General features: G+C 41.0%; 1 long non-coding RNA gene across 1 annotated transcript; it reads right to left on the bottom strand.

Annotated features, from left to right (window-relative positions):
* Positions 1 to 707: 707 nt before the first annotated feature.
* LOC144376318 (uncharacterized) lies at positions 708 to 5674 on the bottom strand. The gene is made up of 2 exons (XR_013436631.1): positions 4224 to 5674; positions 708 to 3409 (listed from the first exon to the last, which is right to left on the bottom strand). It is a non-coding gene; the product is annotated as an uncharacterized LOC144376318 (long non-coding RNA).
* Positions 5675 to 12798: the final 7124 nt, after the last annotated feature.

The raw sequence follows: 12798 nt of genomic DNA, 5'->3' as shown, positions 1-12798 counted from the left end.
TGCTAGGCAAGTATTCTACCACCGAGCCACAATCCCAGCTCTAAGACCTCATCTCTTAAACAACAAACTCTGGCAACCTCGTAGAACAGACAGAATTCATTTATACCTAAATTATAATAATACATGGTAAAAAGTGATTTAGTGTCCCATGAGAAGTATAAAATGTTCTAAGGATCCAATATTAGTTGAGAGCTCAAGGAAGACTTTCCAATAGATTTGATTTGGGGCTAGGCTTGAAAGACAATGAGAATTTATACCTAATGGGAGTGCCTTTCCATAAGAATTTAGGGGCAAAATGTGTGGGGGTTTAGGTGCAGACTCTGCCAGCTACCAACTGCATGACTTAAAGCAAGCTGTTTAAACTTTATTTTTATTTATTTATTTGTTTGTTTGTTTTTGGTACCAGGGATTGAACTCAGGGTCACTCAGCCACTGAGCCACAACCCCAGCCCTATTTTTGTGTTTTTTTAGAGACAGGGTCTCACTTCATTGCTTAGCGCCTCACCATTGCTGAGGCTGGCTTTGAGCTTGTGATCCTCCTGTCTCAGCTTCCTGAGCCACTGGTTAAACTTTATTTTTTTTCAATACTGGGGTGCTGTACCACTGAGGTACATCTTCAGCACCCCTCGGCCCCTTTTGAGACAGGGTCTCAATAAGTTGTGTTATGCTCGAATTCGGGATCCCCAAAAGACCACCAGAGACCAAGCTCCATGTAAGCAGCAAAGAGGTGTTTATTCCGAGCTAGCTTGGTCTTCCACATGTACACAGCAACTGGTGACGCTGAGAGGCCCCAAGCCCAGGGTTTGCAGTTTTATACACTCTTTCGGGAAGGCAAGGACTTCACATACATCATAGCATCTCTTAGCAAATCATCACACACCACGGGAAAATCATAAAACAACTCTAAAACATGATTAGCACATTCACTGGTGGGAACAAGTTGGGTAAGGATGATTGGTTAGTACAAGAGGAGGATTCCTTTGAATTGACTGGTTTAAGCCATGAGGGGTGTACATGCTGAACTACGTGGTTTCCCAACACGTTATCAACCACCATAAACTACTGGGAAGGTCATCTGGCATCCCAGGTATTTTCCCTGTCTCGTGCTGATTGGTGGTTGCTATGGGTCCTCACCTAGCCTGACTGAGTCAGGGACACCTGGCTCCAAAGATCTCTCCTGTTATTTGTAGATAAGCAACTCAGCAGGGTGGGTATGTGCCTAGGAATGCTCTGTGGGTCTTTCCAAGGACAAGGGTCTTTTCCCCTTCCTTGGACAGGCTTTGCTCTGAGGTAGAGGCTGGTTTTTCAGTTACTTTGCTTGGCCTTGAACTTGCAATCTTCCTTCCTCAGCCTCCCAAATTGCTCTAATTATAGTGTGCAACACTGGGATCCAGCTGTTTAAACATTTTGAAGATAAATGTCCTCATCCATAAAATGGGGTTGCTGATTCCTATCTGTCTCACAGGGTCATTGTGAAGTTCAATGAAATAATGTACTTAAGGGATTTTTGAAACAACTTTTTTTGTTTTTTGCTTATAAAATTAAGAGAATTTACAGGCCCAGTTCAGATATTACTCCCTCCATGGCATCAAAATGATTCCTTCATATTTCTAGTACATTCTATTACTTGTACTTCAGCTGACCTCTTAATTTATGAAGTAATATCTTCTGGTTTGCTTGCCTCTCTCCCTCACTAGATAAGCTCTTAGATTTTCCTTTTCATCTCTGTCTCCTCCTCTGATGCCTACTACAGTACACTCCTGGTAGGTATATTGATATATAAAACTTGAAAGGAAAGTGAGGAACCAGGATATAGGCATGCAAGAAATGAAAGATGGAGACCAGGCAGAGATACACACCAGTTTGTCAGAGCTGACAAATAAAGGCCATCTCTCCATAGACAGAGGCAAAACAGGCTTCGGGTTCAGGACTTTTATAGGGCAGGCTCAGGGATTAGAAACAGGTGTGTCCAAATGTGGGCGGTTAAGGGTGGGGTTGGTACGAGGGCGTGGTGAGCTTTTGGAAGAAATGCCCTTGAGTGGGAGAGGGAAATTTTTCTTAAAATTGTGGCTGTCCAGATGTTAAGCAAGGTCCTTACAAAACTGACCATATAGCTACTTTTCCCCCAAAGAGAACTGTAAGGCAAAATTTCTGAGCTGTAAAAAACAAAACAAAACAACAACAACAACAACAACAAAAAAAGAGCAGGAAATAACTCCTTTGGTTTGAGTCAAGCATTTGTGAAGAGGTGCATTTTACTGATTGTCTGGATTGGGTAAAGTGTAAAATATGATTATTTGAGGGCAGTTTTAACAGTTGATGCTCACACTCAACTAGATTCACAAGCACTGAAGACAGAATGATCCCAAGCCCTCCTTTTTTTTTTTTTTTTTTTGGCATTCCAGTGGGCTTAATATTATTGAGATAAATTAACAAAAATCAAAATTTTACCAGTCATCTTTTCTGAACCTTATAAACTCAATTGAGACTCTGGTCTATATACAGGTACATACAACATAAACATCCCATAAAAAATAGAGTCCCACTGGAACACTTGCCAATTAACAGAAAGCCAATTTTCCTTTTCCCCAAATGTTTTCAAATTTGAGTTTCCACTATTTGTTTCTCAGAGGAACTGGTCCCTTGTGGCTAGGGACATTGGTGGGAATTCTCTCCCATTTTTACCAAACAAAAATTATTTTTTTCAAGTTTATTTTGTTTCAAAAAAATGGGAAGTGACTTTGTTTTGTCCAGACACCACTCCTTGGCAATCACTTGTTAAAATACCCAGCCCTGTCCCCTCACTCACCCTGCCCAGCATTGTCTAGTACTAGAGAATTTAAATACACTTCTGTAGGAATCTTGTCAGCTGTGAAAGGGCAGAGTTCAAGTGCCAGGCTAACTCCCTCTGACCTCATGAACAGTTAAAACCTTTGGACACTTAACTCTTTACCCCAAAGATTAGTTTTTAGATTAGAGAATAGCTTTTCTTTGGAAGTTAAAACAAAACCCTATCTTTATGAATATAAAGCAGAACTACACAAGCTCATCAAAGTCCACATTAAGTTCACCAAAAAGCTGACTTCAGCTTCCACAAGGCCAATTACTTTCCAACTCCTCATTTTATAATTTGTAAAGCACTTTAAAAAAGTAGGACTAATTATACATTATCTAATTTAAACTTCAACAACTTCAAGAGATAAGTCTTATTTCCATTTCAGAAGTTAAGAAATCTATATTTAAAGAGGTTGAGATTTCAGTTTAAAGTGATCCAAAAGTAGCTTGCATGGCTAATCCAGGCACACAGTCCTTAATCTTGGTCTCTTAAACAAGAACAACCAGCCTAGAATATTCTGTAGACTCCAGCCTCTTCCATGAGTCATAGGTATTATTCCTTTTCAGGTGAAATCTAGGGAACAAAATATGAAATTTCAGTTTTAGTTATATTTTCTCTGTTAACAATCATCATAAACCAAACTCTTAATTGTTGCCGAAAGCTTGATCCTTGTTCCTGATGCCTATCCATTGAGGACGTGGTTTTGAGAAAAAGGAAAAAGAATGTTTATTGCTTTGCTAGCAAAGGAGAAACACAGGTGACCCCTGTCCCAAAGGCTGTGATACTGCCTGTCAGCAGAAACACAAACGTTTTTATAGAGGTGTTTCAGAGAAAATGAGATTAGGGAAATGAAGATCAGGGAGGGGTAGTTTAGGGAAAAGAAGATTGGGGGGAAAAATGCAATTTTCAAACCCACAAGGGATATAGTCAAAACATCAAGTGAACCCCTGTTACATTATCATTTCACTTTTTGAAGGAGGGCCAACAGTGAGTTTTCCCAACTGAGCACAAGTAAAATTTAAGATCAGCTGCCAGTTATACACCAAACTACATCATACTGGCCACTGTAAAAACCTACCATTTGCGGTGGATTGATCCTATTTATCACAACACAACCTTACTTTCAAGCACTGTCAAGGACTGAAAACCTTTCTTTCCTAAAAAGGAGAGGTGGAGGTGTTCTTTATTTTTTCTTTTCAGGTACTGGGGTAGAACCCAGGGCCTCATGCACACTCTACCACTGAACTATATCCCCAATCCAGAGAGTTGGTTCTTATGTGTGAAGCAGGGCTAGGGATGTAGCTCAGTAGTTCAACCCTTACCTAGCACGCACAGAGCCCTGGGTTCCATCCCCAGTACTACCAACAAGAAAACCAGTTGTACTTACACTTAATAAAACCCATCTTCAGCACAAGAAGCTGAAAAAGTTCTTCCAGGTATAAGTGGGCAGGACAGGAATTCGTATGCTGCCCAGGAATCTGTTTTCATAGAGGTCTCAAACAAATGTGGGAATTGGAACTAGAAATCACTGTTGGGTTCTCGCCCCCCCCCCTTTTTTTTTTTCCTGTTAACTCCATCTTGAAGTGAAGGAACACAGCATCTGGTCCGTTTGGAGACAGAAAAAGGCACTCCGCCTACTGGCTCTAGAGAAAATAAAGCAAGCCTGCTCCATTCTTCCTGGTACACTCTGCAAGCCCTAGAGACAGACCTGGCCATTTTCCCCCTAACAGTGGCTTCCCCTCTACCCTCGAACTGGGGGGTGGAGGAACAATATGTGAAAAGGTTCAATAAATAAGACCAGAGCAGTGTCCTGGCCGCCCCACACTCTCATATATACAGTAATCAGAAGAATCTTAAAGACATTTAAAAGAAGAAAAAAGCGTTCTGAAGCACAATTGGTTTCATCTTTAAAGTATAGTAAAAGACCACACCGCGGCTTCCACAGTGGGGAGGGGGGCGGTGCTTGCCCTCATGGCCGGAAATGCAATCTCAAGAATTCTCCCCCATTCTGAGGCCAACTCTCGCGAGATCTGTGGCAAATACTTAGCCAATCCGCGCAGCGCCGTCCTCTTCCTTTATAAGGTGCTGCTGCACGCTTCGCGACGGGTTGCGGAGGGTGGGCCCGGGAGGGGTGGCGGTCACCCTTTTTCTAACCCTAACTAAGAATGGCGTAGGCGCCGTGCTTTTGGTCCCCGCGCGCTGTTTTTCTGGCTGACTTTCAGCGGGCGGAAAAGCCTTGGCCTGCCGCCAACCACCGTTTAGTCTGGAGCAAACAAAAAATGTCAGCTACTGACCCGTCACCCCTCCCGGGGACCTGCGGGGGCTCGCCCGCCCTGTTCCCGCGCCCCGCCTAAAGGCCGCGGTAGGCCCGGGGCTTCTCCGGAGGCACCCATTGCCGCCGTGAAGAGTTCGTCTCTGTCAGCCGCGGGTGTCTCGGTTGCGAAGGGCGAGGCTTAGGCCGTCTGGTCGCAGGAAGAGGAACGGAACTGGTCCCCGTGCGCGGTGCGCTTCCTTGAGCTGTGGGAAGTGGACCCGGGACTCGGTTCATACATGCATCCCCTATGGAATGGCGGACGCCGGTTGTGCTGTCCATAGCCCCTCGCTGTCAGTGGTGGGCTTCTTGACGCCTCGGACCTAGAAAATTGGACTAGAGTGCTTGTTAATTTGGCAGGAGACGTGGAGCAACCTCCAGAGTTAGCCCAAGTTAATGGGCAGTGACTTAAGGTTGCCAACTAGACGTTCCCGCTTAGAGGTTTATTTTGTTGCCCTTATTCTTACATTATTTAGTTCCTGAGTGCGAAGTGTGTTGGGGTTTTGTCCTTTTCAAGGTATGCAGAGCAGTCCCTTAGGCGTGGAAGAACAGTGTGTATGTGCACGAGCCTGTGTAAGATTAAAATTTTAAAAAATAATTTTTTAATTGATGATGGATCTTATATGCGGTGCTGAGACTCCAACCTAGTGTCTCACACGTGCTAGGCAAGTGCTCTACCACTGAGCCACAACCCCAGCCCCAGATTAAAATTTTTTAAATATTTTGGTTGTAGGTGAACTAAAAAAAAAATACCCTTTTTTTTTTTTTTTTAAATGTGTTGAGGATCCAAGGCAGTGCCTCACTTAAGCTAGACAAGCGCTCTACTGCTGAGCTACAACCCCAGCATGAGATTTTAAGTTTTTAACTAAAAGTTCTGGCAGTTTTCTAAGCGGAATCTTTGTTCCTTAATGGTTTTTACATTTCATTTTTAACTCTGCCTTTGGATGTAAGATATTAAATGGAGAAAGAAGGAAAAAATTACAAAGGAATATATACCCTTTCTCTAGTCCATCTCCATTCATACTCCCTCCCAAGGTATTGGGTCTGATTTTCTTTCAGTAAAGGAAATGAACTGATGGCTGGTTAGGTTAAACACACACACACACACACACACACACACACACACACACACACACACACACACACATACACACACATACACACACGCTATTTTTTCCCCACTCACCATGAAAAACTCTTTAGGTGTGATTCATCATCCTAATTTAGTGCCTTTACTTCCTTAGAATCACATTTCTAGGTTACCCTGTCCGGGAAAGCCAGGAGCCTGCATTATGAAGGCAAATCATCAGGGTTATGCTCAAAGAGCTCTAATCTTGATGCTTTTGAGGGTTAGCAGATGGCAAGTTTGAGGCCAGCTTGAGCAAGAATTTAAGGAGATGCTGTGAGCTGGGGGAATAGCTCAGTTGATAGAGTGCTTGCCTTGCAAGCAGAAGGCCCTGTGTTCAATCACCAGCACCACAAAATAAAAGAGGGCTGGTGATTTAGGTCATTTTGAGTCCCAGGTGGGTTCAATGAAGTATATGTAGCATCTCAGCCTATTACCTGAAATAGGTCCCTCAGAGTTGTTTATCAGAAGTATTTGTTAGCATCACATTGTTAAGAAATGTGAAAAAGTGAAATCCACAGTTGCTAGTAGTAATTTTCTTATTTTATTTCCCTGTTACCAAGGGTTTTTCTTTATTTTCCCCTGGTACCAGGGCTTGAACCCAGGTGTGCTTTATCACTGAGCTAGTTCTCTTTTAAATTTGAGACAGGTTCTCCCCAAGTCAATGAGGCTGGCCCGGTACTTGTGGTTTTCCTTGCCTAGGCTCCAAAGCTGCTAGAGTTATAGTTATGCACCATTTTCCTGGCTTGGGGAACTAATGTTCTCTAAGAAGGAAAAGAATTTTTGCCTGGTCTGTGTGGTTTTTGTGGAGAACACAAAATAAGGAATGAAGTTATAGTACCAATTTTGCCAATAATCTTTCTGGATTTAAATTAAAGTGGTCTACTTTATGTTTTGAATATAGTCCTAGCTGCTTGGCCACTGCAATTTATTTATTTTAATGAAGAAACATTCCTTTATTCATGAATAGGATAGGAAGATTCAATATTGTTAAAATATCAGTTCTTCCCAACAATCTGTAAATTCCACACAACCTCAAACAAATTCAAATCAATAACTCAATGTTTTGTGGAAAAGCAAAAGACTCAGAAGTACCAATACAATATTGATGAAAAACAAAGCAAAAGGACTGACAGTACTCAATTTCAACAATTACTATAATGTTACCGACCAAAACAATACCGTATAAGGAAAGAATTCATAACAAGATCAGTGGAACAGAACAGAGTCTAGAAATAGACCTACACAAATATAGTCAACTGATTTTTGACAAAGATGCAAAGACAATTTAATGGAAAAAGGAAAAAAATTTTTAAATGGTGCTGGAAAAATTGGACAACCATATGCAAAAAAGAATCAAGTCTAGACACAGTCCTTACACTTTTAACAAAAGTCAACTCAAGTTAGATCACAGACACATGTAAAATATACAATTACAAAATTTCAAGAAGATACCAGGATAAAAATGTGCATGACCTGGGGTTTTGTGGTTGCTTCTTGTTTGTTTTGGTACTGGGGATTGAACTCAGGCAGTACTCAAACACTGAGCCATGTCCCCAGCTTTATATTTTATTTCAAGACAGGATCTCACTGAGTTACTGCAACTTATTTTTAAATGGACATGTTTCTTTCTTTTCCTCTCTCCCTGCTTCTCCCTAATCTCAGGGAAAACAAGATTACCTTTCGTCCCCATTTTAGACAGATTTATCTGTCCTTGAGTACAAACCTACCATAGGAATGAAGTAATCCAGTCTTTGGGGATGGTACCAGAAGATCTCAGAAGGGACTATTTCCCAGATTAACAAGGGAATTACATCTCCAAGAGAGAACACATGGGCCCCCTGATTCTGCTGATGGGCAAAATCACAGCCTCTGGAGTCCTCTGTGTTTCTCCTTTGCTAGTAAAGCAATAAACCTTCATTTTTCCTTTTTCTCAAAACTGTGTCCTCATTATTGGATTGACATCAGGGACAAGGACTGAGCTTTTGGCAACAGAATTTTCAAGAACTCTGCTTTATTAAGCCTCCCTTTTCTCAGAAGGTGATCTCTTAAAACCCCTTTTGAAGACTGCAAATTCTTTAAACTAGAGCGATGCCTTTTGTTCCTGCTCCATCTAGTGGTACTTTTGCTTCTCACATTTATGAACTTTGTGGTAGTGAGCCCTTGAGAGAAGGATTTCCATAGACTAGAAATGCTTTTCTCTCGGTTTTTAAAAAAGTGATTTAATTAATTCAAATTTTAAATAAATCTATAGTTGTTGTTTAGCTATTATAGTTGAAATTCTATGATTAGTGTATATTATTTTTTTTTTAGAAAATTCTTAATATTTGTACTGAAAGTTTGGCCCTTGTCACCTTTGCCAATCCAATAGTGAGGACAAGGATTTGAGGAAAAGGAAAGTTTTATTGATTGCTAGCAGAGGAAAAATACAGGGATTCCTGTCTCAGAAGTTGGGGGGGGGGCAAGGGGAGAACCACAGGGCTTTTAAAAGAGGAATACAGGGATGGGTTCTAAATATTATCAGTAAATATAACTAATTAGTGTCCAACAAATATTCTTGAGAGAGTCCTACTCCAGTTCCCAGGTTTGAAGTTTATTCTTGCAGGCGGCGATATTCTGGGCAATGAAGGACACACTGGCTTAGCCTGGAGACACTTCAGGAATTAGTCATGTTTCCCTGCTGTTAGGGAGGTGGTAAAGGGAAGAAGAAAAGTGGGGGAAATGTCACTTTAAAAGTCTGCAGTCCAGCAGCATGGTTTATACTCAAAAGTATGAAGTCAACCCTCCCCATTTCAGTATTACAAACATTTGATACATTTTCTTTTTAGCAAAATGATTCTCTTCTATAATTTTGGAATAAGGGTGTAGCTTTTAAATTCATCTAATGAGACAGTTTGTGTGAAAAACTTTTGCAAATAATAATTATGACAAATGTAAGTGGCACTAGAAGATGAAGAAACTGAACTTACAGGGGTTTAAATGACTTGTCTAAATTTTTTTTTTCAAAGTTGGAACCAGTAACAATGTCTTTCAAGTTCCAGAACAGTATTCTATTCATTTTTGGCGAACGGGTGAGGGTGGGTGTGTGCTAGAACCCAGGGGCAATTTACCACTGAGTTATGTTCCCAGCCCTTTTTATTTTTTATTTTGAGAGTCTTATTTAATTGCTGAGGCTGACCTCGAACTTGCATTCCTCCTGCCTCAGTCTCCTGGGTGTTGGGTGTTCTGTTCATTCATATGTTGCATCCTAGGCTGTATTGGTTAGCCTGGGAAAGATAGCTAGCATTAAGTCTGTGATCATTTTCTGGGATTTGTTTTTTTGGTACAGGGAATTAAATTCAGGGGCACTTGACCACCGAGCCACATCCCCAGCCAGCCCTTTTTGTTTTATTTTGAGACAGGTTTTCACTAAGTTGCTTAAGGCCTTGATAAATTACTGAGGCTGACTTGGAATTTGTGATCCTCCTGCCTCAGTCTCTTGAGCCACTGGGGTTACAGGTGTGTGCCACCATGCAAGGTTTGAAATAAAATAACATCCTTCATGGGTTACATGCCTGTGTCCTTGAGTTCTTCCTTGTATCCACCTCCATCCCCACCTTACATTTAATAGGTAACAGATAGATGTGAGCAGTGGGAATATGAAGGGATACTTTCATAAACTGAGTCTACTATGCTGACCCCTACATGTGTTCTTTTAAAAAACAATTTATGCTGGGTGTGGTGGTGCATGTCTGTAATCCCAGCAACTCGGATGCCAAGGCAGGAGAACTGCAAGTCCAAGGCCAGCCTCAGCAATTTAGCAAGGCCCTAAGAAATTTAACAAGATCCTGTTTCAAAATAAATCATAAAAGGGGCTGGGGCTATAGCTTAGTGGTAAAGTGCCCCTGGGTTCAATCTCTAGTACAAAAAAAAATGCAATTTACCTGTAGTCCTACCTGGCTTAAGTCAATAGAATGTGTTATAGTCCTCAGCAAAAAGCCTTTTATCTGTAGGAGAAATGTAAACCCAAAGAAAGGCTCTTTCTTGATGATAAGAAGAATAAGTTACCCTGAAGGGAAGGAATTTTGTGAACTTTACAGAGACTAGATTCCAGAATTCAGGGATATATGATAATTAGAACTAGTTGGCATGGGCCAAAGCGACCAGAGTTGTTTTGGATCTTTACCATGCTCAGTGGGGACTTGGAAGTCTGATGCAATCTTGCTATCAGTCAAAAGTCAAGAGTTGGACCTAGGTGAGACTCTCTGAAAAGTTCCTTGGGACTCCAAATAAAACTGGAGGGCAAGATAGATGTGCTGTCCCTCTTCTCTCTGAGAGGAACCATTCTGTTTGGGAGTTTTCCCTTTTCCCTTTTTCCTGTCTCTTCCAATAAACTCATGCCCACTACTCTGAATGACATGTCTGAAACCTTTCCAGTGTGATCACTAGAACTATTAACTGAGAATATCTGCAGCTGCCTTACCTCCATTGTAGGCCTCTGCTCTCTTACACTTTTATGTGATTCTCTGTGGGAAGTTCAATGTGCATTTCACTGTTTTACAAGCGGAGTGATTCTCACCTTTTGCAGTAGTTGTTTTCTATAAATTCTCAACCAACACGGAATTGGTGAATAATGTGCCTTTGCTCCTAGAGGAAACACAAGATTAGGTTCCCGGGAGCCTTTGTCACATTTTTGTTAACTGGTCAATACATAATCTTATTTTATGTTTTTTTTTTTTTAAAACGAGGATTGAACCCAAGGATTGAGGATTGAATTCAGTGCTTAACCACTGAGCCACATCTGCATTCCTTTTTATATTATATTTTGATATACAAAGTCTCACTAAGTTGCTCAGGGCCTTGCTAAATTGCTGAGGCTAGGTTTGAACTTGCAATGCTCCTGTCTCAGCCTTCTAAACTACTGGGATTACAGGAATGTGCTACCATGCTTGGTGGGTGTTTTTATTTTAAAACACATGTTCATCAACACTGTAATTTATGCTGAAAGAACACAATTTTTTCCCCCTGTAAAGCATATCACAACTCTCTTGTGCTTGGGAACACTAGATAGCATTTAAACTCTTATTTATTTATTTATTTGGTCCTGGAGATTGAACCCAGGGGCACTGAACCTCTGAGCTATATCCCCAGGACTTTTTTTTTTTTTTTTTCAGACAGGGTCCCTTTGAGTTGCTGAGATTGGTTTTGAACTTACAATCCTCCTGCCTCTGCCTCCCCAGTTGCTGGGATTACTCTACTGGTGTATACTGTGGTGCCCTGCTAAACTCTATTTTTGAGTCACTTTAAACAGTAAAATCACCAATAAAAAGCACAGAAATGTGAAAAAAAATAGCACTAAGAACTAATTAGACCACAAAAATGCAGAATGTGCTGTGTTTGAGCTCAGTTAGTAGCAACCTGTATGTTGGATCAATCAAAATTTTCACTATTCTGCACAGATCCATGAATTATATATGAGATGTCCTACAAAAGCTCATGTGTGAGGCAATGCAAGAAAATTTAGAGATGAAATGATAGGGTTATGAGACCTTTAACTTAATCAATGCATTATTCCCCTGGTAGGGTGCTAACTGTAGGCAGATAGGGTGTGGCTGGAGAAGGTGGGTCATTGGGGGTGTGCCTTTGGGATATATATTTTGTCAGTGGTGAGTGGAGTGCTCTCTCTCTACTTTCTAGTGCTATGTCCTGTGCTGCTTTCCTCCACCACACTCTGCCATGATGTGCTTCGCCTAGGGCCCAGAGCAATGGAGCAGACTGTCTTTGGACTGAGATCTCTGAAATGTGAGCCCTCAAATAAACTTTTCCTCCTCTAAAATTGTTCTTGTCAGGTCTTTTGTTTTATTCCTTTTATATTATTTAAACAGTGATCCTCAAAGGTGTATAGTGAAAGAAAAGGTATTTGAAGTTCATCAATAATAATATTTGTCTCCTTTATTTTAGATACTCATGTTGAATTTCAGATAATAAAGGAGAATGTGAAAATATTATGCTCATGTAGGAGCTTTGGCTTTAAAAATATTGAGAAATGTGGATTTTGTTTTGTCCTTCCCTCAGAATTAGAGGCCTCTTTCCTAAGGTTTAGGGTTGGCTATGTTTTTTGATTCCAAGGATGATAATGAGTTTCAATTAATCCTGTTCCAATTCTGTAATTAAAAAAATTTCATATTAGCCTGACCCAAGACATAAGACAAATAGTTGGCTTAGGCCCAATGTGTGTGAACACCTGCACCCACATTCACACACAGTGTAGAGGAAGGGTTTTTGTTGCACAGGAGATGTGCCTGTGGAGTTGAAGTCATCAATTCTTGTAATTTTTTATTTTTTTTTTGTTCTAGGGATTGAACTCAGAGGCATTTAACCACTGAGCAACATTCCCAGCCCTTCTTTTATATTTTGTTAGAGACAGGGTCTTTCTGAGTTGCATAGGGCTCACTAAGTCGCTGAGGCTGGGTTTGAACTCAAGATCCTCCTGCCTCAGCTTCCTGAGCCACTGGGTTTACAGGTGTGTGCCACCAGGCCTAGCAA

Source organism: Ictidomys tridecemlineatus, chromosome 3, assembly GCF_052094955.1.
Source record: "Ictidomys tridecemlineatus isolate mIctTri1 chromosome 3, mIctTri1.hap1, whole genome shotgun sequence".
Taxonomy (NCBI): Eukaryota; Metazoa; Chordata; class Mammalia; order Rodentia; family Sciuridae; genus Ictidomys; species Ictidomys tridecemlineatus.
This window is presented reverse-complemented; position numbering and strand designations above follow the sequence as displayed.